At 57.5% G+C, this 20,631-nt stretch overlaps 37 non-coding genes and 1 pseudogene across 37 annotated transcripts; all 38 read right to left on the bottom strand.

Annotated features, from left to right (window-relative positions):
- Window positions 1–286: 286 nt before the first annotated feature.
- On the bottom strand, window positions 287–405 carry LOC149850195 (5S ribosomal RNA). The gene has a single exon (XR_016434980.1). It is a non-coding gene; the product is annotated as a 5S ribosomal RNA (ribosomal RNA).
- Window positions 406–828: 423 nt separating this feature from the next.
- LOC149850194 (5S ribosomal RNA) lies at window positions 829–947 on the bottom strand. The gene has a single exon (XR_016427283.1). It is a non-coding gene; the product is annotated as a 5S ribosomal RNA (ribosomal RNA).
- A 423-nt stretch (window positions 948–1,370) lies between these two features.
- Window positions 1,371–1,489, bottom strand: LOC149850193 (5S ribosomal RNA). The gene has a single exon (XR_016426043.1). It is a non-coding gene; the product is annotated as a 5S ribosomal RNA (ribosomal RNA).
- A 423-nt stretch (window positions 1,490–1,912) lies between these two features.
- On the bottom strand, window positions 1,913–2,031 carry LOC149850192 (5S ribosomal RNA). Its single transcript, XR_016426993.1, has one exon. It is a non-coding gene; the product is annotated as a 5S ribosomal RNA (ribosomal RNA).
- Window positions 2,032–2,453: 422 nt separating this feature from the next.
- LOC149850191 (5S ribosomal RNA) lies at window positions 2,454–2,572 on the bottom strand. Its single transcript, XR_016434377.1, has one exon. It is a non-coding gene; the product is annotated as a 5S ribosomal RNA (ribosomal RNA).
- Window positions 2,573–2,982: 410 nt separating this feature from the next.
- Window positions 2,983–3,101, bottom strand: LOC149850190 (5S ribosomal RNA). The gene has a single exon (XR_016434977.1). It is a non-coding gene; the product is annotated as a 5S ribosomal RNA (ribosomal RNA).
- Window positions 3,102–3,524: 423 nt separating this feature from the next.
- On the bottom strand, window positions 3,525–3,643 carry LOC149850189 (5S ribosomal RNA). The gene has a single exon (XR_016437204.1). It is a non-coding gene; the product is annotated as a 5S ribosomal RNA (ribosomal RNA).
- Window positions 3,644–4,053: 410 nt separating this feature from the next.
- On the bottom strand, window positions 4,054–4,172 carry LOC149850188 (5S ribosomal RNA). Its single transcript, XR_016425545.1, has one exon. It is a non-coding gene; the product is annotated as a 5S ribosomal RNA (ribosomal RNA).
- A 423-nt stretch (window positions 4,173–4,595) lies between these two features.
- Window positions 4,596–4,714, bottom strand: LOC149850187 (5S ribosomal RNA). Its single transcript, XR_016434976.1, has one exon. It is a non-coding gene; the product is annotated as a 5S ribosomal RNA (ribosomal RNA).
- A 423-nt stretch (window positions 4,715–5,137) lies between these two features.
- On the bottom strand, window positions 5,138–5,256 carry LOC149850186 (5S ribosomal RNA). Its single transcript, XR_016427282.1, has one exon. It is a non-coding gene; the product is annotated as a 5S ribosomal RNA (ribosomal RNA).
- A 423-nt stretch (window positions 5,257–5,679) lies between these two features.
- Window positions 5,680–5,798, bottom strand: LOC149850185 (5S ribosomal RNA). The gene has a single exon (XR_016426041.1). It is a non-coding gene; the product is annotated as a 5S ribosomal RNA (ribosomal RNA).
- Window positions 5,799–6,221: 423 nt separating this feature from the next.
- On the bottom strand, window positions 6,222–6,340 carry LOC149850184 (5S ribosomal RNA). The gene has a single exon (XR_016426992.1). It is a non-coding gene; the product is annotated as a 5S ribosomal RNA (ribosomal RNA).
- Window positions 6,341–6,762: 422 nt separating this feature from the next.
- LOC149850183 (5S ribosomal RNA) lies at window positions 6,763–6,881 on the bottom strand. Its single transcript, XR_016434376.1, has one exon. It is a non-coding gene; the product is annotated as a 5S ribosomal RNA (ribosomal RNA).
- A 410-nt stretch (window positions 6,882–7,291) lies between these two features.
- Window positions 7,292–7,410, bottom strand: LOC149850182 (5S ribosomal RNA). Its single transcript, XR_016433724.1, has one exon. It is a non-coding gene; the product is annotated as a 5S ribosomal RNA (ribosomal RNA).
- Window positions 7,411–7,833: 423 nt separating this feature from the next.
- On the bottom strand, window positions 7,834–7,952 carry LOC149850181 (5S ribosomal RNA). Its single transcript, XR_016437193.1, has one exon. It is a non-coding gene; the product is annotated as a 5S ribosomal RNA (ribosomal RNA).
- Window positions 7,953–8,362: 410 nt separating this feature from the next.
- Window positions 8,363–8,481, bottom strand: LOC149850180 (5S ribosomal RNA). The gene has a single exon (XR_016425534.1). It is a non-coding gene; the product is annotated as a 5S ribosomal RNA (ribosomal RNA).
- Window positions 8,482–8,904: 423 nt separating this feature from the next.
- On the bottom strand, window positions 8,905–9,023 carry LOC149850179 (5S ribosomal RNA). The gene has a single exon (XR_016425797.1). It is a non-coding gene; the product is annotated as a 5S ribosomal RNA (ribosomal RNA).
- A 423-nt stretch (window positions 9,024–9,446) lies between these two features.
- Window positions 9,447–9,565, bottom strand: LOC149850178 (5S ribosomal RNA). The gene has a single exon (XR_016426678.1). It is a non-coding gene; the product is annotated as a 5S ribosomal RNA (ribosomal RNA).
- Window positions 9,566–9,988: 423 nt separating this feature from the next.
- Window positions 9,989–10,107, bottom strand: LOC149850177 (5S ribosomal RNA; annotated as a pseudogene).
- Window positions 10,108–10,530: 423 nt separating this feature from the next.
- Window positions 10,531–10,649, bottom strand: LOC149850176 (5S ribosomal RNA). The gene has a single exon (XR_016426989.1). It is a non-coding gene; the product is annotated as a 5S ribosomal RNA (ribosomal RNA).
- A 410-nt stretch (window positions 10,650–11,059) lies between these two features.
- On the bottom strand, window positions 11,060–11,178 carry LOC149850175 (5S ribosomal RNA). Its single transcript, XR_016434975.1, has one exon. It is a non-coding gene; the product is annotated as a 5S ribosomal RNA (ribosomal RNA).
- A 422-nt stretch (window positions 11,179–11,600) lies between these two features.
- On the bottom strand, window positions 11,601–11,719 carry LOC149850174 (5S ribosomal RNA). Its single transcript, XR_016425796.1, has one exon. It is a non-coding gene; the product is annotated as a 5S ribosomal RNA (ribosomal RNA).
- Window positions 11,720–12,142: 423 nt separating this feature from the next.
- LOC149850173 (5S ribosomal RNA) lies at window positions 12,143–12,261 on the bottom strand. The gene has a single exon (XR_016434971.1). It is a non-coding gene; the product is annotated as a 5S ribosomal RNA (ribosomal RNA).
- Window positions 12,262–12,682: 421 nt separating this feature from the next.
- On the bottom strand, window positions 12,683–12,801 carry LOC149850172 (5S ribosomal RNA). The gene has a single exon (XR_016426224.1). It is a non-coding gene; the product is annotated as a 5S ribosomal RNA (ribosomal RNA).
- A 410-nt stretch (window positions 12,802–13,211) lies between these two features.
- Window positions 13,212–13,330, bottom strand: LOC149850171 (5S ribosomal RNA). Its single transcript, XR_016434969.1, has one exon. It is a non-coding gene; the product is annotated as a 5S ribosomal RNA (ribosomal RNA).
- Window positions 13,331–13,752: 422 nt separating this feature from the next.
- Window positions 13,753–13,871, bottom strand: LOC149850170 (5S ribosomal RNA). Its single transcript, XR_016436251.1, has one exon. It is a non-coding gene; the product is annotated as a 5S ribosomal RNA (ribosomal RNA).
- A 410-nt stretch (window positions 13,872–14,281) lies between these two features.
- On the bottom strand, window positions 14,282–14,400 carry LOC149850169 (5S ribosomal RNA). The gene has a single exon (XR_016434967.1). It is a non-coding gene; the product is annotated as a 5S ribosomal RNA (ribosomal RNA).
- A 421-nt stretch (window positions 14,401–14,821) lies between these two features.
- On the bottom strand, window positions 14,822–14,940 carry LOC149850168 (5S ribosomal RNA). The gene has a single exon (XR_016434374.1). It is a non-coding gene; the product is annotated as a 5S ribosomal RNA (ribosomal RNA).
- Window positions 14,941–15,349: 409 nt separating this feature from the next.
- On the bottom strand, window positions 15,350–15,468 carry LOC149850167 (5S ribosomal RNA). Its single transcript, XR_016434964.1, has one exon. It is a non-coding gene; the product is annotated as a 5S ribosomal RNA (ribosomal RNA).
- Window positions 15,469–15,891: 423 nt separating this feature from the next.
- On the bottom strand, window positions 15,892–16,010 carry LOC149850166 (5S ribosomal RNA). The gene has a single exon (XR_016434455.1). It is a non-coding gene; the product is annotated as a 5S ribosomal RNA (ribosomal RNA).
- A 410-nt stretch (window positions 16,011–16,420) lies between these two features.
- Window positions 16,421–16,539, bottom strand: LOC149850165 (5S ribosomal RNA). Its single transcript, XR_016434963.1, has one exon. It is a non-coding gene; the product is annotated as a 5S ribosomal RNA (ribosomal RNA).
- Window positions 16,540–16,962: 423 nt separating this feature from the next.
- LOC149850164 (5S ribosomal RNA) lies at window positions 16,963–17,081 on the bottom strand. Its single transcript, XR_016426607.1, has one exon. It is a non-coding gene; the product is annotated as a 5S ribosomal RNA (ribosomal RNA).
- A 423-nt stretch (window positions 17,082–17,504) lies between these two features.
- Window positions 17,505–17,623, bottom strand: LOC149850163 (5S ribosomal RNA). The gene has a single exon (XR_016434962.1). It is a non-coding gene; the product is annotated as a 5S ribosomal RNA (ribosomal RNA).
- A 423-nt stretch (window positions 17,624–18,046) lies between these two features.
- LOC149850162 (5S ribosomal RNA) lies at window positions 18,047–18,165 on the bottom strand. The gene has a single exon (XR_016426603.1). It is a non-coding gene; the product is annotated as a 5S ribosomal RNA (ribosomal RNA).
- A 423-nt stretch (window positions 18,166–18,588) lies between these two features.
- LOC149850161 (5S ribosomal RNA) lies at window positions 18,589–18,707 on the bottom strand. Its single transcript, XR_016434961.1, has one exon. It is a non-coding gene; the product is annotated as a 5S ribosomal RNA (ribosomal RNA).
- Window positions 18,708–19,130: 423 nt separating this feature from the next.
- LOC149850160 (5S ribosomal RNA) lies at window positions 19,131–19,249 on the bottom strand. Its single transcript, XR_016434132.1, has one exon. It is a non-coding gene; the product is annotated as a 5S ribosomal RNA (ribosomal RNA).
- A 423-nt stretch (window positions 19,250–19,672) lies between these two features.
- Window positions 19,673–19,791, bottom strand: LOC149850159 (5S ribosomal RNA). Its single transcript, XR_016437182.1, has one exon. It is a non-coding gene; the product is annotated as a 5S ribosomal RNA (ribosomal RNA).
- Window positions 19,792–20,201: 410 nt separating this feature from the next.
- LOC149850158 (5S ribosomal RNA) lies at window positions 20,202–20,320 on the bottom strand. Its single transcript, XR_016425513.1, has one exon. It is a non-coding gene; the product is annotated as a 5S ribosomal RNA (ribosomal RNA).
- Between the last annotated feature and the right edge of the window lie 311 nt (window positions 20,321–20,631).

The raw sequence follows: 20,631 nt of genomic DNA, 5'->3' as shown, positions 1-20,631 counted from the left end.
CGAACCGACTTCGTCTGTTCGTCACGTCGTAGCCAGCGGAACGTGCTTTCCGTGGGCAGGAAAATCGCCGAATTTCGACATCGGCGTGCCAAGTTACGGTCCGGCGAGCCGGAACTGCTGCGTTTGTCGCACGCCGCGGCTCGTGTCGGGTGCCGGCGCTGCGGCGCGCAAGGCGAGGGTGAAAGGGAAGCAGAAGACCTCGATGGATCAGATACGGTGTGTTGCGGGAAGTGAAAAGAAGGTCGGAGGTTGGTGCCGACGACAAAAAAGCGCCGAAGGCAAAAAGAGAGTGCAACACGAGGACTTCCCAGGAGGTCACCCATCCCAGTACTACTCTCGCCCAAGCACGCTTAACTTCAGAGTTCTGATGGGATCCGGTGCTTTAGTGCTAGTGTGATCGCACCCGTTACATGTTGCGCGAAAAAATGCTCTTATGCCTCACGCGGGAGCCGTGGGGGCCGCAACGTACGAACCGACTAGCCGTCATAAAAACGGCCCCGAAAAACGCCCGAACTGAGCTTAAACGGCATCCGAAACGGTCCCGAACCGACTTCGTCTGTTCGCCACGTCGTAGCCAGCGGAACGAGCTTTCCGTGGCCACGAAAATCGCCGAATTCCGACATCGGTGTGCCAAGTTACAGTCCAGAGAGCCGGAACTGCTGCTTTTGTCGCACGCCGCGGCTCGTGTCGGGTGCGGGCGCTGCGGCGCGCAAGGCGAGGGTGAAAGGGAAGCAGAAGACCTTGATGGATCAGATACGGTGTGTTGCGGGAAGTGAAAAGAAGGTCGGAGGTTGGTGCCGACGACAAAAAAGCGCCGAAGGTAAATAGAGAGTGCAACACGAGGACTTCCCAGGAGGTCACCCATTCCAGTACTACTCTCGCCCAAGCCCGCTTAACTTCGGAGTTCTGATGGGATCCGGTGCTTTAGTGCTGGTATGATCGCACCCGTTACATGTTGCGCGAAAAAATGCTCTTATGCCTCACGCGGGAGCCGTGGGGGCCGCAACGCACGAACCGACTAGCCGTCATAGAAACGGCCCCGAAAAACGCCCGAAACGAGCTTAAACGGCATCCGAAACGGTCCCGAACCGACTTCGTCTGTTCGCCACGTCGTAGCCAGCGGAACGAGCTTTCCGTGGCCACAAAAATCGCCGAATTCCGACATCGGCGTGCCAAGTTACGGTCCGGCGAGCCGGAACTGCTGCTTTTGTCGCACGCCGCGGCTCGTGTCGGGTGTCGGCGCTGCGGCGCGCAAGGCGAGGGTGAAAGGGAAGCAGAAGACCTCGATGGATCAGATACGGTGTGTTGCGGTAAGTGAAAAGAACGTCGGAGGTTGGTGCCGACCACAAAAAAGCGTCGAATGCAAAAAGAGAGTGCAACACGAGGACTTCCCAGGAGGTCACCCATCCCAGTACTACTCTCGCCCAAGCACGCTTAACTTCGAAGTTCTGATGGGATCCGGTTCTTTAGAACTGGTATGATCGCACCCGTTACATGTTGCGCGAAAAAATGCTCTTATGCCTCACGCGGGAGCCGTGGGGGCCGCAACGCACGAACCGACTAGCCGTCATAGAAACGACCCCGAAAAACGACCGAAACGAGCTTAAACGGCATCCGAAACGGTCCCGAACCGACTTTGTCTGTTCGCCACGTCGTAGCCAGCGGAACGAGCTTTCCGTGGCCACGAAAATCGCCGAATTCCGACATCGGCGTGCCAAGTTACGGTCCGGAGAGCCGGAACTGCTGCTTTTGTCGCACGCCGCGGCTCGTGTCGGGTGCCGGCGCTGCGGCGCGCAAGGCGAGGGTGAAAGGGAAGCAGAAGACCTCGATGGATCAGATACGGTGTGTTGCGGGAAGTGAAAAGAAGGTCGGAGGTTGGTGCCGACGACAAAAAAGCGCCGAAGGCAAAAAGAGAGTGCAACACGAGGACTTCCCAGGAGGTCACCCATCCCAGTACTACTCTCGCCCAAGCACGCTTAACTTCGGAGTTCTGATGGAATCCGGTGCTTTAGTGCTGGTATGATCGCACCCGTTACATGTTGCGCGAAAAAATGCTCTTATGCCTCACGCGGGAGCCGTGGGGGCCGCAACGCACAAACCGACTAGCCGTCATAGAAACGCCCCGAAAAATGCCCGAAACGAGCTTAAACGGCATCTGAAACGGTCCCGAACCGACTTCGTCTGTTCGTGACGTCGTAGCCAGCGGAACGTGCTTTCCATGGCCAGGAAAATCGCCGAATTTCGACATCGGCGTGCCAAGTTACGGTCCGGCGAGCCGGAACTGCTGCGTTTGTCGCACGCCGCGGCTCGTGTCGGGTGCCGGCGCTGCGGCGCGCAAGGCGAGGGTGAAAGGGAAGCAGAAGACCTCGATGGATCAGATACGGTGTGTTGCGTGAAGTGAAAAGAAGGTCGGAGGTTGGTGCCGACGACAAAAAAGCGCCGAAGGCAAAAAGAGAGTGCAACACAAGGACTTCCCAGGAGGTCACCCATCCCAGTACTACTCTTGCTCAAGCACGCTTAACTTCAGAGTTCTGATGGGATCCGGTGCTTTAGTGCTGGTATGATCGCACCCGTTACATGTTGCGCGAAAAAATGCTCTTATGCCTCACGCGGGCGCCGTGGGGGCCGCAACGCACAAACCGACTAGCCGTCATAGAAACGCCCGAAATGAGCTTAAACGGCATCTGAAACGGTCCCGAACCGACTTCGTCTGTTCGTCACGTCGTAGCCAGCGGAACGAGCTTTCCGTGGCCAGGAAAATCGCCGAGTTTCGACATCGGCGTGCCAAGTTACGGTCCGGCGAGCCGGAACTGCTGCGTTTGTCGCACGCCGCGGCTCGTGTCGGGTGCCGGCGCTGCGGCGTGCAAGGCGAGGGTGAAAGGGAAGCAGAAGACCTCGATGGATCAGATACGGTGTGTTGCGGGAAGTGAAAAGTAGGTCGGAGGTTGGTGCCGACGACAAAAAAGCGCCGAAGGCAAAAAAAGAGTGCAACACGAGGACTTCCCAGGAGGTCACCCATCCCAGTACTACTCTCGCCCAAGCACGCTTAACTTCAGAGTTCTGATGGGATCCGGTGCTTTAGTGCTAGTGTGATCGCACCCGTTACATGTTGCGCGAAAAAATGCTCTTATGCCTCACGCGGGAGCCGTGGGGGCCGCAACGCACGAACCGACTAGCCGTCATAAAAACGGCCCCGAAAAACGCCCGAAATGAGCTTAAACGGCATCCGAAACGGTCCCGAACCGACTTCGTCTGTTCGTCACGTCGTAGCCAGCAGAACGTGCTTTCCGTGGGCAGGAAAATCGCCGAATTTCGACATCGGCGTGCCAAGTTACGGTCCGGCGAGCCGGAACTGCTGCGTTTGTCGCACGCCGCGGCTCGTGTCGGGTGCCGGCGCTGCGGCGCGCAAGGCGAGGGTGAAAGGGAAGCAGAAGACCTCGATGGATCAGATACGGTGTGTTGCGGGAAGTGAAAAGAAGGTCGGAGGTTGGTGCCGACGACAAAAAAGCGCCGAAGGCAAAAAGAGAGTGCAACACAAGGACTTCCCAGGAGGTCACCCATCCCAGTACTACTCTCGCTCAAGCACGCTTAACTTCAGAGTTCTGATGGGATCCGGTGCTTTAGTGCTGGTATGATCGCACCCGTTACATGTTGCGCGAAAAAATGCTCTTATGCCTCACGCGGGAGCCGTGGGGGCCGCAACGCACAAACCGACTAGTCATCATAGAAACGCCCGAAATGATCTTAAACGGCATCTAAAACGGTCCCGAACCGACTTCGTCTGTTCGTCACGTCGTAGCCAGCGGAACGAGCTTTCCGTGGCCAGGAAAATCGCCGAATTTCGACATCGGCGTGCCAAGTTACGGTCTGGCGAGCCGGAACTGCTGCGTTTGTCGCACGCCGCGGCTCGTGTCGGGTGCCGGCGCTGCGGCGCGCAAGGCGAGGGTGAAAGGGAAGCAGAAGACCTCGATGGATCAGATACGGTGTGTTGCGGGAAGTGAAAAGAAGGTCGGAGGTTGGTGCCGACGACAAAAAAGCGCCGAAGGCAAAAAGAGAGTGCAACACGAGGACTTCCCAGGAGGTCACCCATCCCAGTACTACTCTCGCCCAAGCACGCTTAACTTCAGAGTTCTAATGGGATCCGGTGCTTTAGTGCTAGTGTGATCGCACCCGTTACATGTTGCGCGAAAAAATGCTCTTATGCCTCACGCGGGAGCCGTGGGGGCCGCAACGCACGAACCGACTAGCCGTCATAAAAACGGCCCCGAAAAACGCCCGAAATGAGCTTAAACGGCATCCGAAACGGTCCCGAACCGACTTCGTCTGTTCGTCACGTCGTAGCCAGCGGAACGTGCTTTCCGTGGGCAGGAAAATCGCCGAATTTCGACATCGGCGTGCCAAGTTACGGTCCGGCGAGCCGGAACTGCTGCGTTTGTCGCACGCCGCGGCTCGTGTCGGGTGCCGGCGCTGCGGCGCGCAAGGCGAGGGTGAAAGGGAAGCAGAAGACCTCGATGGATCAGATACGGTGTGTTGCGGGAAGTGAAAAGAAGGTCGGAGGTTGGTGCCGACGACAAAAAAGCGCCGAAGGCAAAAAGAGAGTGCAACACGAGGACTTCCCAGGAGGTCACCCATCCCAGTACTACTCTCGCCCAAGCACGCTTAACTTCAGAGTTCTGATGGGATCCGGTGCTTTAGTGCTAGTGTGATCGCACCCGTTACATGTTGCGCGAAAAAATGCTCTTATGCCTCACGCGGGAGCCGTGGGGGCCGCAACGTACGAACCGACTAGCCGTCATAAAAACGGCCCCGAAAAACGCCCGAACTGAGCTTAAACGGCATCCGAAACGGTCCCGAACCGACTTCGTCTGTTCGCCACGTCGTAGCCAGCGGAACGAGCTTTCCGTGGCCACGAAAATCGCCGAATTCCGACATCGGTGTGCCAAGTTACAGTCCAGAGAGCCGGAACTGCTGCTTTTGTCGCACGCCGCGGCTCGTGTCGGGTGCGGGCGCTGCGGCGCGCAAGGCGAGGGTGAAAGGGAAGCAGAAGACCTTGATGGATCAGATACGGTGTGTTGCGGGAAGTGAAAAGAAGGTCGGAGGTTGGTGCCGACGACAAAAAAGCGCCGAAGGTAAATAGAGAGTGCAACACGAGGACTTCCCAGGAGGTCACCCATTCCAGTACTACTCTCGCCCAAGCCCGCTTAACTTCGGAGTTCTGATGGGATCCGGTGCTTTAGTGCTGGTATGATCGCACCCGTTACATGTTGCGCGAAAAAATGCTCTTATGCCTCACGCGGGAGCCGTGGGGGCCGCAACGCACGAACCGACTAGCCGTCATAGAAACGGCCCCGAAAAACGCCCGAAACGAGCTTAAACGGCATCCGAAACGGTCCCGAACCGACTTCGTCTGTTCGCCACGTCGTAGCCAGCGGAACGAGCTTTCCGTGGCCACAAAAATCGCCGAATTCCGACATCGGCGTGCCAAGTTACGGTCCGGCGAGCCGGAACTGCTGCTTTTGTCGCACGCCGCGGCTCGTGTCGGGTGTCGGCGCTGCGGCGCGCAAGGCGAGGGTGAAAGGGAAGCAGAAGACCTCGATGGATCAGATACGGTGTGTTGCGGTAAGTGAAAAGAACGTCGGAGGTTGGTGCCGACCACAAAAAAGCGTCGAATGCAAAAAGAGAGTGCAACACGAGGACTTCCCAGGAGGTCACCCATCCCAGTACTACTCTCGCCCAAGCACGCTTAACTTCGAAGTTCTGATGGGATCCGGTTCTTTAGAACTGGTATGATCGCACCCGTTACATGTTGCGCGAAAAAATGCTCTTATGCCTCACGCGGGAGCCGTGGGGGCCGCAACGCACGAACCGACTAGCCGTCATAGAAACGACCCCGAAAAACGACCGAAACGAGCTTAAACGGCATCCGAAACGGTCCCGAACCGACTTTGTCTGTTCGCCACGTCGTAGCCAGCGGAACGAGCTTTCCGTGGCCACGAAAATCGCCGAATTCCGACATCGGCGTGCCAAGTTACGGTCCGGAGAGCCGGAACTGCTGCTTTTGTCGCACGCCGCGGCTCGTGTCGGGTGCCGGCGCTGCGGCGCGCAAGGCGAGGGTGAAAGGGAAGCAGAAGACCTCGATGGATCAGATACGGTGTGTTGCGGGAAGTGAAAAGAAGGTCGGAGGTTGGTGCCGACGACAAAAAAGCGCCGAAGGCAAAAAGAGAGTGCAACACGAGGACTTCCCAGGAGGTCACCCATCCCAGTACTACTCTCGCCCAAGCACGCTTAACTTCGGAGTTCTGATGGAATCCGGTGCTTTAGTGCTGGTATGATCGCACCCGTTACATGTTGCGCGAAAAAATGCTCTTATGCCTCACGCGGGAGCCGTGGGGGCCGCAACGCACAAACCGACTAGCCGTCATAGAAACGCCCCGAAAAACGCCCGAAACGAGCTTAAACGGCATCTGAAACGGTCCCGAACCGACTTCGTCTGTTCGTGACGTCGTAGCCAGCGGAACGTGCTTTCCATGGCCAGGAAAATCGCCGAATTTCGACATCGGCGTGCCAAGTTACGGTCCGGCGAGCCGGAACTGCTGCGTTTGTCGCACGCCGCGGCTCGTGTCGGGTGCCGGCGCTGCGGCGCGCAAGGCGAGGGTGAAAGGGAAGCAGAAGACCTCGATGGATCAGATACGGTGTGTTGCGTGAAGTGAAAAGAAGGTCGGAGGTTGGTGCCGACGACAAAAAAGCGCCGAAGGCAAAAAGAGAGTGCAACACAAGGACTTCCCAGGAGGTCACCCATCCCAGTACTACTCTTGCTCAAGCACGCTTAACTTCAGAGTTCTGATGGGATCCGGTGCTTTAGTGCTGGTATGATCGCACCCGTTACATGTTGCGCGAAAAAATGCTCTTATGCCTCACGCGGGCGCCGTGGGGGCCGCAACGCACAAACCGACTAGCCGTCATAGAAACGCCCGAAATGAGCTTAAACGGCATCTGAAACGGTCCCGAACCGACTTCGTCTGTTCGTCACGTCGTAGCCAGCGGAACGAGCTTTCCGTGGCCAGGAAAATCGCCGAGTTTCGACATCGGCGTGCCAAGTTACGGTCCGGCGAGCCGGAACTGCTGCGTTTGTCGCACGCCGCGGCTCGTGTCGGGTGCCGGCGCTGCGGCGTGCAAGGCGAGGGTGAAAGGGAAGCAGAAGACCTCGATGGATCAGATACGGTGTGTTGCGGGAAGTGAAAAGTAGGTCGGAGGTTGGTGCCGACGACAAAAAAGCGCCGAAGGCAAAAAAAGAGTGCAACACGAGGACTTCCCAGGAGGTCACCCATCCCAGTACTACTCTCGCCCAAGCACGCTTAACTTCAGAGTTCTGATGGGATCTGGTGCTTTAGTGCTAGTGTGATCGCACCCGTTACATGTTGCGCGAAAAAATGCTCTTATGCCTCACGCGGGAGCCGTGGGGGCCGCAACGCACGAACCGACTAGCCGTCATAAAAACGGCCCCGAAAAACGCCCGAAATGAGCTTAAACGGCATCCGAAACGGTCCCGAACCGACTTCGTCTGTTCGTCACGTCGTAGCCAGCAGAACGTGCTTTCCGTGGGCAGGAAAATCGCCGAATTTCGACATCGGCGTGCCAAGTTACGGTCCGGCGAGCCGGAACTGCTGCGTTTGTCGCACGCCGCGGCTCGTGTCGGGTGCCGGCGCTGCGGCGCGCAAGGCGAGGGTGAAAGGGAAGCAGAAGACCTCGATGGATCAGATACGGTGTGTTGCGGGAAGTGAAAAGAAGGTCGGAGGTTGGTGCCGACGACAAAAAAGCGCCGAAGGCAAAAAGAGAGTGCAACACAAGGACTTCCCAGGAGGTCACCCATCCCAGTACTACTCTCGCTCAAGCACGCTTAACTTCAGAGTTCTGATGGGATCCGGTGCTTTAGTGCTGGTATGATCGCACCCGTTACATGTTGCGCGAAAAAATGCTCTTATGCCTCACGCGGGAGCCGTGGGGGCCGCAACGCACAAACCGACTAGTCATCATAGAAACGCCCGAAATGATCTTAAACGGCATCTAAAACGGTCCCGAACCGACTTCGTCTGTTCGTCACGTCGTAGCCAGCGGAACGAGCTTTCCGTGGCCAGGAAAATCGCCGAATTTCGACATCGGCGTGCCAAGTTACGGTCTGGCGAGCCGGAACTGCTGCGTTTGTCGCACGCCGCGGCTCGTGTCGGGTGCCGGCGCTGCGGCGCGCAAGGCGAGGGTGAAAGGGAAGCAGAAGACCTCGATGGATCAGATACGGTGTGTTGCGGGAAGTGAAAAGAAGGTCGGAGGTTGGTGCCGACGACAAAAAAGCGCCGAAGGCAAAAAGAGAGTGCAACACGAGGACTTCCCAGGAGGTCACCCATCCCAGTACTACTCTCGCCCAAGCACGCTTAACTTCAGAGTTCTAATGGGATCCGGTGCTTTAGTGCTAGTGTGATCGCACCCGTTACATGTTGCGCGAAAAAATGCTCTTATGCCTCACGCGGGAGCCGTGGGGGCCGCAACGCACGAACCGACTAGCCGTCATAAAAACGGCCCCGAAAAACGCCCGAAATGAGCTTAAACGGCATCCGAAACGGTCCCGAACCGACTTCGTCTGTTCGCCACGTCGTAGCCAGCGGAACGAGCTTTCCGTGGCCACGAAAATCGCCGAATTCCGACATCGGTGTGCCAAGTTACAGTCCGGAGAGCCGGAATTGCTGCTTTTGTCGCACGCCGCGGCTCGTGTCGGGTGCGGGCGCTGCGGCGCGCAAGGCGAAGGTGAAAGGGAAGCAGAAGACCTTGATGGATCAGATACGGTGTGTTGCGGTAAGTGAAAAGAAGGTCGGAGGTTGGTGCCGACGACAAAAAAGCGCCGAAGGTAAATAGAGAGTGCAACACGAGGACTTCCCAGGAGGTCACCCATTCCAGTACTACTCTCGCCCAAGCACGCTTAACTTCAGAGTTCTGATGGGATCCGGTGCTTTAGTGCTGCTATGATCGCACACGTTACATGTTGCGCGAAAAAATGCTCTTATGCCTCACGCGGGAGCCGTGGGGGCCGCAACGCACGAACCGACTAGCCGTCATAGAAACGGCCCCGAAAAACGACTGAAACTAGCTTAAACGGCATCCGAAACGGTCCCGAACCGACTTCGTCTGTTCGCCACGTCGTAGCCAGCGGAACGAGCTTTCCGTGGCCACGAAAATCGCCGAATTCCGACATCGGTGTGCCAAGTTACAGTCCGGAGAGCCGGAACTGCTGCTTTTGTCGCACGCCGCGGCTCGTGTCGGGTGCGGGCGCTGCGGCGCGCAAGGCGAGGGTGAAAGGGAAGCAGAAGACCTTGATGGATCAGATACGGTGTGTTGCGGTAAGTGAAAAGAAGGTCGGAGGTTGGTGCCGACGACAAAAAAGCGCCGAAGGTAAATAGAGAGTGCAACACGAGGACTTCCCAGGAGGTCACCCATTCCAGTACTACTCTCGCCCAAGCACGCTTAACTTCGGAGTTCTGATGGGATCCGGTGCTTTAGTGCTGGTATGATCGCACACGTTACATGTTGCGCGAAAAAATGCTCTTATGCCTCACGCGGGAGCCGTGGGGGCCGCAACGCACGAACCGACTAGCCGTCATAGAAACGGCCCCGAAAAATGACTGAAACTAGCTTACACGGCATCCGAAACGGTCCCGAACCGACTTCGTCTGTTCGCCACGTCGTTGCCAGCGGAACGAGCTTTCCGTGGCCACAAAAATCGCCGAATTCCGACATCGGCGTGCCAAGTTACGGTCCGGCGAGCCGGAACTGCTGCTTTTGTCGCACGCCGCGGCTCGTGTCGGGTGTCGGCGCTGCGGCGCGCAAGGCGAGGGTGAAAGGGAAGCAGAAGACCTCGATGGATCAGATACGGTGTGTTGCGGGAAGTGAAAAGAAGGTCGGAGGTTGGTGCCGACGACAAAAAAGCGCCGAAGGCAAAAAGAGAGTGCAACACAAGGACTTCCCAGGAGGTCACTCATCCCAGTACTACTCTTGCTCAAGCACGCTTAACTTCGAAGTTCTGATGGGATCCGGTTCTTTAGAACTGGTATGATCGCACCCGTTACATGTTGCGCGAAAAAATGCTCTTATGCCTCACGCGGGAGCCGTGGGGGCCGCAACGCACGAACCGACTAGCCGTCATAGAAACGACCCCGAAAAACGACCGAAACGCGCTTAAACGGCATCCGAAACGGTCCCGAACCGACTTTGTCTGTTCGCCACGTCGTAGCCAGCGGAACGAGCTTTCCGTGGCCACGAAAATCGCCGAATTCCGACATCGGCGTGCCAAGTTACGGTCCGGAGAGCCGGAACTGCTGCTTTTGTCGCACGCCGCGGCTCGTGTCGGGTGCCGGCGCTGCGGCGCGCAAGGCGAGGGTGAAAGGGAAGCAGAAGACCTCGATGGATCAGATACGGTGTGTTGCGGGAAGTGAAAAGAAGGTCGGAGGTTGGTGCCGACGACAAAAAAGCGCCGAAGGCAAAAAGAGAGTGCAACACGAGGACTTCCCAGGAGGTCACCCATCCCAGTACTACTCTCGCCCAAGCACGCTTAACTTCGGAGTTCTGATGGAATCCGGTGCTTTAGTGCTGGTATGATCGCACCCGTTACATGTTGCGCGAAAAAATGCTCTTATGCCTCACGCGGGAGCCGTGGGGGCCGCAACGCACAAACCGACTAGCCGTCATAGAAACGCCCGAAATGAGCTTAAACGGCATCTGAAACGGTCCCGAACCGACTTCGTCTGTTCGTCACGTCGTAGCCAGCGGAACGAGCTTTCCGTGGCCAGGAAAATCGCCGAATTTCGACATCGGCGTGCCAAGTTACGGTCCGGCAAGCCGGAACTGCTGCGTTTGTCGCACGCCGCGGCTCGTGTCGGGTGCCGGCGCTGCGGCGTGCAAGGCGAGGGTGAAAGGGAAGCAGAAGACCTCGATGGATCAGATACGGTGTGTTGCGGGAAGTGAAAAGAAGGTCGGAGGTTGGTGCCGACGACAAAAAAGCGCCGAAGGCAAAAAGAGAGTGCAACACGAGGACTTCCCAGGAGGTCACCCATCCCAGTACTACTCTCGCCCAAGCACGCTTAACTTCAGAGTTCTGATGGGATCCGGTGCTTTAGTGCTAGTGTGATCGCACCCGTTACATGTTGCGCGAAAAAATGCTCTTATGCCTCACGCGGGAGCCGTGGGGGCCGCAACGCACGAACCGACTAGCCGTCATAAAACGGCCCCGAAAAACGCCCGAAATGAGCTTAAACGGCATCCGAAACGGTCCCGAACCGACTTCGTCTGTTCGTCACGTCGTAGCCAGCGGAACGTGCTTTCCGTGGGCAGGAAAATCGCCGAATTCCGACATCGGTGTGCCAAGTTACAGTCCGGAGAGCCGGAACTGCTGCTTTTGTCGCACGCCGCGGCTCGTGTCGGGTGCGGGCGCTGCGGCGCGCAAGGCGAGGGTGAAAGGGAAGCAGAAGACCTTGATGGATCAGATACGGTGTGTTGCGGTAAGTGAAAAGAAGGTCGGAGGTTGGTGCCGACGACAAAAAAGCGCCGAAGGTAAATAGAGAGTGCAACACGAGGACTTCCCAGGAGGTCACCCATTCCAGTACTACTCTCGCCCAAGCACGCTTAACTTCAGAGTTCTGATGGGATCCGGTGCTTTAGTGCTGCTATGATCGCACACGTTACATGTTGCGCGAAAAAATGCTCTTATGCCTCACGCGGGAGCCGTGGGGGCCGCAACGCACGAACCGACTAGCCGTCATAGAAACGGCCCCGAAAAACGACTGAAACTAGCTTAAACGGCATCCGAAACGGTCCCGAACCGACTTCGTCTGTTCGCCACGTCGTAGCCAGCGGAACGAGCTTTCCGTGGCCACGAAAATCGCCGAATTCCGACATCGGTGTGCCAAGTTACAGTCCGGAGAGCCGGAACTGCTGCTTTTGTCGCACGCCGCGGCTCGTGTCGGGTGCGGGCGCTGCGGCGCGCAAGGCGAGGGTGAAAGGGAAGCAGAAGACCTTGATGGATCAGATACGGTGTGTTGCGGGAAGTGAAAAGAAGGTCGGAGGTTGGTGCCGACGACAAAAAAGCGCCGAAGGCAAAAAGAGAGTGCAACACGAGGACTTCCCAGGAGGTCACCCATCCCAGTACTACTCTCGCCCAAGCACGCTTAACTTCAGAGTTCTGATGGGATCCGGTGCTTTAGTGCTAGTGTGATCGCACCCGTTACATGTTGCGCGAAAAAATGCTCTTATGCCTCACGCGGGAGCCGTGGGGGCCGCAACGCACGAACCGACTAGCCGTCATAAAACGGCCCCGAAAAACGCCCGAAATGAGCTTAAACGGCATCCGAAACGGTCCCGAACCGACTTCGTCTGTTCGTCACGTCGTAGCCAGCGAACGTGCTTTCCGTGGCCAGGAAAATCGCCGAATTTCGACATCGGCGTGCCAAGTTACGGTCCGGCGAGCCGGAACTGCTGCGTTTGTCGCACGCCGCGGCTCGTGTCGGGTGCCGGCGCTGCGGCGCGCAAGGCGAGGGTGAAAGGGAAGCAGAAGACCTCGATGGATCAGATACGGTGTGTTGCGGGAAGTGAAAAGAAGGTCGGAGGTTGGTGCCGACGACAAAAAAGCGCCGAAGGCAAAAAGAGAGTGCAACACAAGGACTTCCCAGGAGGTCACCCATCCCAGTACTACTCTTGCTCAAGCACGCTTAACTTCAGAGTTCTGATGGGATCCGGTGCTTTAGTGCTGGTATGATGGCACCCGTTACATGTTGCGCGAAAAAATGCTCTTATGCCTCACGCGGGCGCCGTGGGGGCCGCAACGCACAAACCGACTAGCCGTCATAGAAACGCCCGAAATGAGCTTAAACGGCATCTGAAACGGTCCCGAACCGACTTCGTCTGTTCGTCACGTCGTAGCCAGCGGAACGAGCTTTCCGTGGCCAGGAAAATCGCCGAATTTCGACATCGGCGTGCCAAGTTACGGTCCGGCAAGCCGGAACTGCTGCGTTTGTCGCACGCCGCGGCTCGTGTCGGGTGCCGGCGCTGCGGCGTGCAAGGCGAGGGTGAAAGGGAAGCAGAAGACCTCGATGGATCAGATACGGTGTGTTGCGGGAAGTGAAAAGAAGGTCGGAGGTTGGTGCCGACGACAAAAAAGCGCCGAAGGCAAAAAGAGAGTGCAACACGAGGACTTCCCAGGAGGTCACCCATCCCAGTACTACTCTCGCCCAAGCACGCTTAACTTCAGAGTTCTGATGGGATCCGGTGCTTTAGTGCTAGTGTGATCGCACCCGTTACATGTTGCGCGAAAAAATGCTCTTATGCCTCACGCGGGAGCCGTGGGGGCCGCAACGCACGAACCGACTAGCCGTCATAAAACGGCCCCGAAAAACGCCCGAAATGAGCTTAAACGGCATCCGAAACGGTCCCGAACCGACTTCGTCTGTTCGTCACGTCGTAGCCAGCGGAACGTGCTTTCCGTGGGCAGGAAAATCGCCGAATTTCGACATCGGCGTGCCAAGTTACGGTCCGGCGAGCCGGAACTGCTGCGTTTGTCGCACGCCGCGGCTCGTGTCGGGTGCCGGCGCTGCGGCGCGCAAGGCGAGGGTGAAAGGGAAGCAGAAGACCTCGATGGATCAGATACGGTGTGTTGCGGGAAGTGAAAAGAAGGTCGGAGGTTGGTGCCGACGACAAAAAAGCGCCGAAGGCAAAAAGAGAGTGCAATACAAGGACTTCCCAGGAGGTCACCCATCCCAGTACTACTCTCGCTCAAGCACGCTTAACTTCAGAGTTCTGATGGGATCCGGTGCTTTAGTGCTGGTATGATCGCACCCGTTACATGTTGCGCGAAAAAATGCTCTTATGCCTCACGCGGGAGCCGTGGGGGCCGCAACGCACAAACCGACTAGTCATCATAGAAACGCCCGAAATGATCTTAAACGGCATCTAAAACGGTCCCGAACCGACTTCGTCTGTTCGTCACGTCGTAGCCAGCGGAACGAGCTTTCCGTGGCCAGGAAAATCGCCGAATTTCGACATCGGCGTGCCAAGTTACGGTCTGGCGAGCCGGAACTGCTGCGTTTGTCGCACGCCGCGGCTCGTGTCGGGTGCCGGCGCTGCGGCGCGCAAGGCGAGGGTGAAAGGGAAGCAGAAGACCTCGATGGATCAGATACGGTGTGTTGCGGGAAGTGAAAAGAAGGTCGGAGGTTGGTGCCGACGACAAAAAAGCGCCGAAGGCAAAAAGAGAGTGCAACACGAGGACTTCCCAGGAGGTCACCCATCCCAGTACTACTCTCGCCCAAGCACGCTTAACTTCAGAGTTCTGATGGGATCCGGTGCTTTAGTGCTAGTGTGATCGCACCCGTTACATGTTGCGCGAAAAAATGCTCTTATGCCTCACGCGGGAGCCGTGGGGGCCGCAACGCACAAACCGACTAGCCGTCATAGAAACGCCCCGAAAAACGCCCGAAACGAGCTTAAACGGCATCTGAAACGGTCCCGAACCGACTTCGTCTGTTCGTCACGTCGTAGCCAGCGAACGTGCTTTCCGTGGCCAGGAAAATCGCCGAATTTCGACATCGGCGTGCCAAGTTACGGTCCGGCGAGCCGGAACTGCTGCGTTTGTCGCACGCCGCGGCTCGTGTCGGGTGCCGGCGCTGCGGCGCGCAAGGCGAGGGTGAAAGGGAAGCAGAAGACCTCGATGGATCAGATACGGTGTGTTGCGGGAAGTGAAAAGAAGGTCGGAGGTTGGTGCCGACGACAAAAAAGCGCCGAAGGCAAAAAGAGAGTGCAACACAAGGACTTCCCAGGAGGTCACCCATCCCAGTACTACTCTTGCTCAAGCACGCTTAACTTCAGAGTTCTGATGGGATCCGGTGCTTTAGTGCTGGTATGATCGCACCCGTTACATGTTGCGCGAAAAAATGCTCTTATGCCTCACGCGGGAGCCGTGGGGGCCGCAACGCACAAACCGACTAGTCATCATAGAAACGCCCGAAATGATCTTAAACGGCATCTAAAACGGTCCCGAACCGACTTCGTCTGTTCGTCACGTCGTAGCCAGCGGAACGAGCTTTCCGTGGCCAGGAAAATCGCCGAATTTCGACATCGGCGTGCCAAGTTACGGTCTGGCGAGCCGGAACTGCTGCGTTTGTCGCACGCCGCGGCTCGTGTCGGGTGCCGGCGCTGCGGCGCGCAAGGCGAGGGTGAAAGGGAAGCAGAAGACCTCGATGGATCAGATACGGTGTGTTGCGGTAAGTGAAAAGAAGGTCGGAGGTTGGTGCCGACGACAAAAAGCGCCGAAGGCAAAAAGAGAGTGCAACACGAGGACTTCCCAGGAGGTCACCCATCCCAGTACTACTCTCGCCCAAGCACGCTTAACTTCAGAGTTCTGATGGGATCCGGTGCTTTAGTGCTAGTGTGATCGCACCCGTTACATGTTGCGCGAAAAAATGCTCTTATGCCTCACGCGGGAGCCGTGGGGGCCGCAACGCACGAACCGACTAGCCGTCATAAAAACGGCCCCGAAAAACGCCCGAAATGAGCTTAAACGGCATCCGAAACGGTCCCGAACCGACTTCGTCTGTTCGTCACGTCGTAGCCAGCGGAACGTGCTTTCCGTGGGCAGGAAAATCGCCGAATTTCGACATCGGCGTGCCAAGTTACGGTCCGGCGAGCCGGAACTGCTGCGTTTGTCGCACGCCGCGGCTCGTGTCGGGTGCCGGCGCTGCGGCGCGCAAGGCGAGGGTGAAAGGGAAGCAGAAGACCTCGATGGATCAGATACGGTGTGTTGCGGGAAGTGAAAAGAAGGTCGGAGGTTGGTGCCGACGACAAAAAAGCGCCGAAGGCAAAAAGAGAGTGCAACACGAGGACTTCCCAGGAGGTCACCCATCCCAGTACTACTCTCGCCCAAGCACGCTTAACTTCAGAGTTCTGATGGGATCCGGTGCTTTAGTGCTGGTATGATGGCACCCGTTACATGTTGCGCGAAAAAATGCTCTTATGCCTCACGCGGGCGCCGTGGGGGCCGCAACGCACAAACCGACTAGCCGTCATAGAAACGCCCGAAATGAGCTTAAACGGCATCTGAAACGGTCCCGAACCGACTTCGTCTGTTCGTCACGTCGTAGCCAGCGGAACGAGCTTTCCGTGGCCAGGAAAATCGCCGAATTTCGACATCGGCGTGCCAAGTTACGGTCCGGCGAGCCGGAACTGCTGCGTTTGTCGCACGCCGCGGCTCGTGTCGGGTGCCGGCGCTGCGGCGTGCAAGGCGAGGGTGAAAGGGAAGCAGAAGACCTCGATGGATCAGATACGGTGTGTTGCGGGAAGTGAAAAGAAGGTCGGAGGTTGGTGCCGACGACAAAAAAGCGCCGAAGGCAAAAAAAGAGTGCAACACGAGGACTTCCCAGGAGGTCACCCATCCCAGTACTACTCTCGCCCAAGCACGCTTAACTTCAGAGTTCTGATGGGATCCGGTGCTTTAGTGCTAGTGTGATCGCACCCGTTACATGTTGCGCGAAAAAATGCTCTTATGCCTCACGCGGGAGCCGTGGGGGCCGCAACGTACGAACCGACTAGCCGTCATAAAAACGGCCCCGAAAAACGCCCGAAATGAGCTTAAACGGCATCCGAAACGGTCCCGAACCGACTTCGTCTGTTCGCCACGTCGTAGCCAGCGGAACGAGCTTTCCGTGGCCACGAAAATCGCCGAATTCCGACATCGGTGTGCCAAGTTACAGTCCAGAGAGCCGGAACTGCTGCTTTTGTCGCACGCCGCGGCTCGTGTCGGGTGCGGGCGCTGCGGCGCGCAAGGCGAGGGTGAAAGGGAAGCAGAAGACCTTGATGGATCAGATACGGTGTGTTGCGGGAAGTGAAAAGAAGGTCGGAGGTTGGTGCCGACGACAAAAAAGCGCCGAAGGTAAATAGAGAGTGCAACACGAGGACTTCCCAGGAGGTCACCCATTCCAGTACTACTCTCGCCCAAGCACGCTTAACTTCGGAGTTCTGATGGGATCCGGTGCTTTAGTGCTGGTATGATCGCACCCGTTACATGTTGCGCGAAAAAATGCTATTATGCCTCACGCGGGAGCCGTGGGGGCCGCAACGCACGAACCGACTAGCCGTCATAGAAACGGCCCCGAAAAACGCCCGAAACGAGCTTAAACGGCATCCGAAACGGTCCCGAACCGACTTTGTCTGTTCGCCACGTCGTAGCCAGCGGAACGAGCTTTCCGTGGCCACGAAAATCGCCGAATTCCGACATCGGCGTGCCAAGTTACGGTCCGGCGACCCGGAACTGCTGCGTTTGTCGCACGCCGCGGCTCGTGTCGGGTGCCGGCGCTGCGGCGCGCAAGGCGAGGGTGAAAGGGAAGCAGAAGACCTCGATGGATCAGATACGGTGTGTTGCGGGAAGTGAAAAGAAGGTCGGAGGTTGGTGCCGACGACAAAAAAGCGCCGAAGGCAAAAAGAGAGTGCAACACGAGGACTTCCCAGGAGGTCACCCATCCCAGTACTACTCTCGCCCAAGCACGCTTAACTTCAGAGTTCTGATGGGATCCGGTGCTTTAGTGCTAGTGTGATCGCACCCGTTACATGTTGCGCGAAAAAATGCTCTTATGCCTCACGCGGGAGCCGTGGGGGCCGCAACGTACGAACCGACTAGCCGTCATAAAAACGGCCCCGAAAAACGCCCGAAATGAGCTTAAACGGCATCCGAAACGGTCCCGAACCGACTTGGTCTGTTCGCCACGTCGTAGCCAGCGGAACGAGCTTTCCGTGGCCACGAAAATCGCCGAATTCCGACATCGGTGTGCCAAGTTACAGTCCAGAGAGCCGGAACTGCTGCTTTTGTCGCACGCCGCGGCTCGTGTCGGGTGCGGGCGCTGCGGCGCGCAAGGCGAGGGTGAAAGGGAAGCAGAAGACCTTGATGGATCAGATACGGTGTGTTGCGGGAAGTGAAAAGAAGGTCGGAGGTTGGTGCCGACGACAAAAAAGCGCCGAAGGTAAATAGAGAGTGCAACACGAGGACTTCCCAGGAGGTCACCCATTCCAGTACTACTCTCGCCCAAGCACGCTTAACTTCGGAGTTCTGATGGGATCCGGTGCTTTAGTGCTGGTATGATCGCACCCGTTACATGTTGCGCGAAAAAATGCTCTTATGCCTCACGCGGGAGCCGTGGGGGCCGCAACGCACGAACCGACTAGCCGTCATAGAAACGGCCCCGAAAAACGCCCGAAACGAGCTTAAACGGCATCCGAAACGGTCCCGAACCGACTTCGTCTGTTCGCCACGTCGTAGCCAGCGGAACGAGCTTTCCGTGGCCACGAAAATCGCCGAATTCCGACATCGGCGTGCCAAGTTACGGTCCGGCGACCCGGAACTGCTGCGTTTGTCGCACGCCGCGGCTCGTGTCGGGTGCCGGCGCTGCGGCGCGCAAGGCGAGGGTGAAAGGGAAGCAGAAGACCTCGATGGATCAGATACGGTGTGTTGGGGGAAGTGAAAAGAAGGTCGGAGGTTGGTGCCGACGACAAAAAAGCGCCGAAGGCAAAAAGAGAGTGCAACACGAGGACTTCCCAGGAGGTCACCCATCCCAGTACTACTCTCGCCCAAGCACGCTTAACTTCAGAGTTCTGATGGGATCCGGTGCTTTAGTGCTAGTGTGATCGCACCCGTTACATGTTGCTCGAAAAAATGCTCTTATGCCTCACGCGGGAGCCGTGGGGGCCGCAACGTACGAACCGACTAGCCGTCATAAAAACGGCCCCGAAAAACGCCCGAAATGAGCTTAAACGGCATCCGAAACGGTCCCGAACCGACTTCGTCTGTTCGCCACGTCGTAGCCAGCGGAACGAGCTTTCCGTGGCCACGAAAATCGCCGAATTCCTACATCGGTGTGCCAAGTTACAGTCCAGAGAGCCGGAACTGCTGCTTTTGTCGCACGCCGCGGCTCGTGTCGGGTGCGGGCGCTGCGGCGCGCAAGGCGAGGGTGAAAGGGAAGCAGAAGACCTTGATGGATCAGATACGGTGTGTTGCGGGAAGTGAAAAGAAGGTCGAAGGTTGGTGCCGACGACAAAAAAGCGCCGAAGGCAAAAAGAGAGTGCAACACGAGGACTTCCCAGGAGGTCACCCATCCCAGTACTACTCTCGCCCAAGCACGCTTAACTTCGGAGTTCTGATGGGATCCGGTGCTTTAGTGCTGGTATGATCGCACCCGTTACATGTTGCGCGAAAAAATTCTCTTATGCCTCACGCGGGAGCCGTGGGGGCCGCAACGCACGAACCGACTAGCCGTCATAAAAACGGCCCCGAAAAACGCCCGAAATGAGCTTAAACGGCATCCGAAACGGTCCCGAACCGACTTCGTCTGTTCGTCACGTCGTAGCCAGCAGAACGTGCTTTCCGTGGGCAGGAAAATCGCCGAATTTCGACATCGGCGTGCCAAGTTACGGTCCGGCGAGCCGGAACTGCTGCGTTTGTCGCACGCCGCGGCTCGTGTCGGGTGCCGGCGCTGCGGCGCGCAAGGCGAGGGTGAAAGGGAAGCAGAAGACCTCGATGGATCAGATACGGTGTGTTGCGGGAAGTGAAAAGAAGGTCGGAGGTTGGTGCCGACGACAAAAAAGCGCCGAAGGCAAAAAGAGAGTGCAACACAAGGACTTCCCAGGAGGTCACCCATCCCAGTACTACTCTCGCTCAAGCACGCTTAACTTCAGAGTTCTGATGGGATCCGGTGCTTTAGTGCTGGTATGATCGCACCCGTTACATGTTGCGCGAAAAAATGCTCTTATGCCTCACGCGGGAGCCGTGGGGGCCGCAACGCACAAACCGACTAGTCATCATAGAAACGCCCGAAATGATCTTAAACGGCATCTAAAACGGTCCCGAACCGACTTCGTCTGTTCGTCACGTCGTAGCCAGCGGAACGAGCTTTCCGTGGCCAGGAAAATCGCCGAATTTCGACATCGGCGTGCCAAGTTACGGTCTGGCGAGCCGGAACTGCTGCGTTTGTCGCACGCCGCGGCTCGTGTCGGGTGCCGGCGCTGCGGCGCGCAAGGCGAGGGTGAAAGGGAAGCAGAAGACCTCGATGGATCAGATACGGTGTGTTGCGGGAAGTGAAAAGAAGGTCGGAGGTTGGTGCCGACGACAAAAAAGCGCCGAAGGCAAAAAGAGAGTGCAACACGAGGACTTCCCAGGAGGTCACCCATCCCAGTACTACTCTCGCCCAAGCACGCTTAACTTCAGAGTTCTAATGGGATCCGGTGCTTTAGTGCTAGTGTGATCGCACCCGTTACATGTTGCGCGAAAAAATGCTCTTATGCCTCACGCGGGAGCCGTGGGGGCCGCAACGCACGAACCGACTAGCCGTCATAAAAACGGCCCCGAAAAACGCCCGAAATGAGCTTAAACGGCATCCGAAACGGTCCCGAACCGACTTCGTCTGTTCGCCACGTCGTAGCCAGCGGAACGAGCTTTCCGTGGCCACGAAAATCGCCGAATTCCGACATCGGTGTGCCAAGTTACAGTCCGGAGAGCCGGAATTGCTGCTTTTGTCGCACGCCGCGGCTCGTGTCGGGTGCGGGCGCTGCGGCGCGCAAGGC

The sequence above is a fragment of the Nuphar pumila genome, chromosome 1, assembly GCF_984573655.1.
Source record: "Nuphar pumila chromosome 1, dmNupPumi1.hap1.1, whole genome shotgun sequence".
In the NCBI taxonomy this organism is placed as follows: domain Eukaryota; kingdom Viridiplantae; phylum Streptophyta; class Magnoliopsida; order Nymphaeales; family Nymphaeaceae; genus Nuphar; species Nuphar pumila.
The sequence above is the reverse complement of the archived record's forward strand: the minus strand, read 5'-3'. Positions and strand labels throughout refer to the sequence as shown.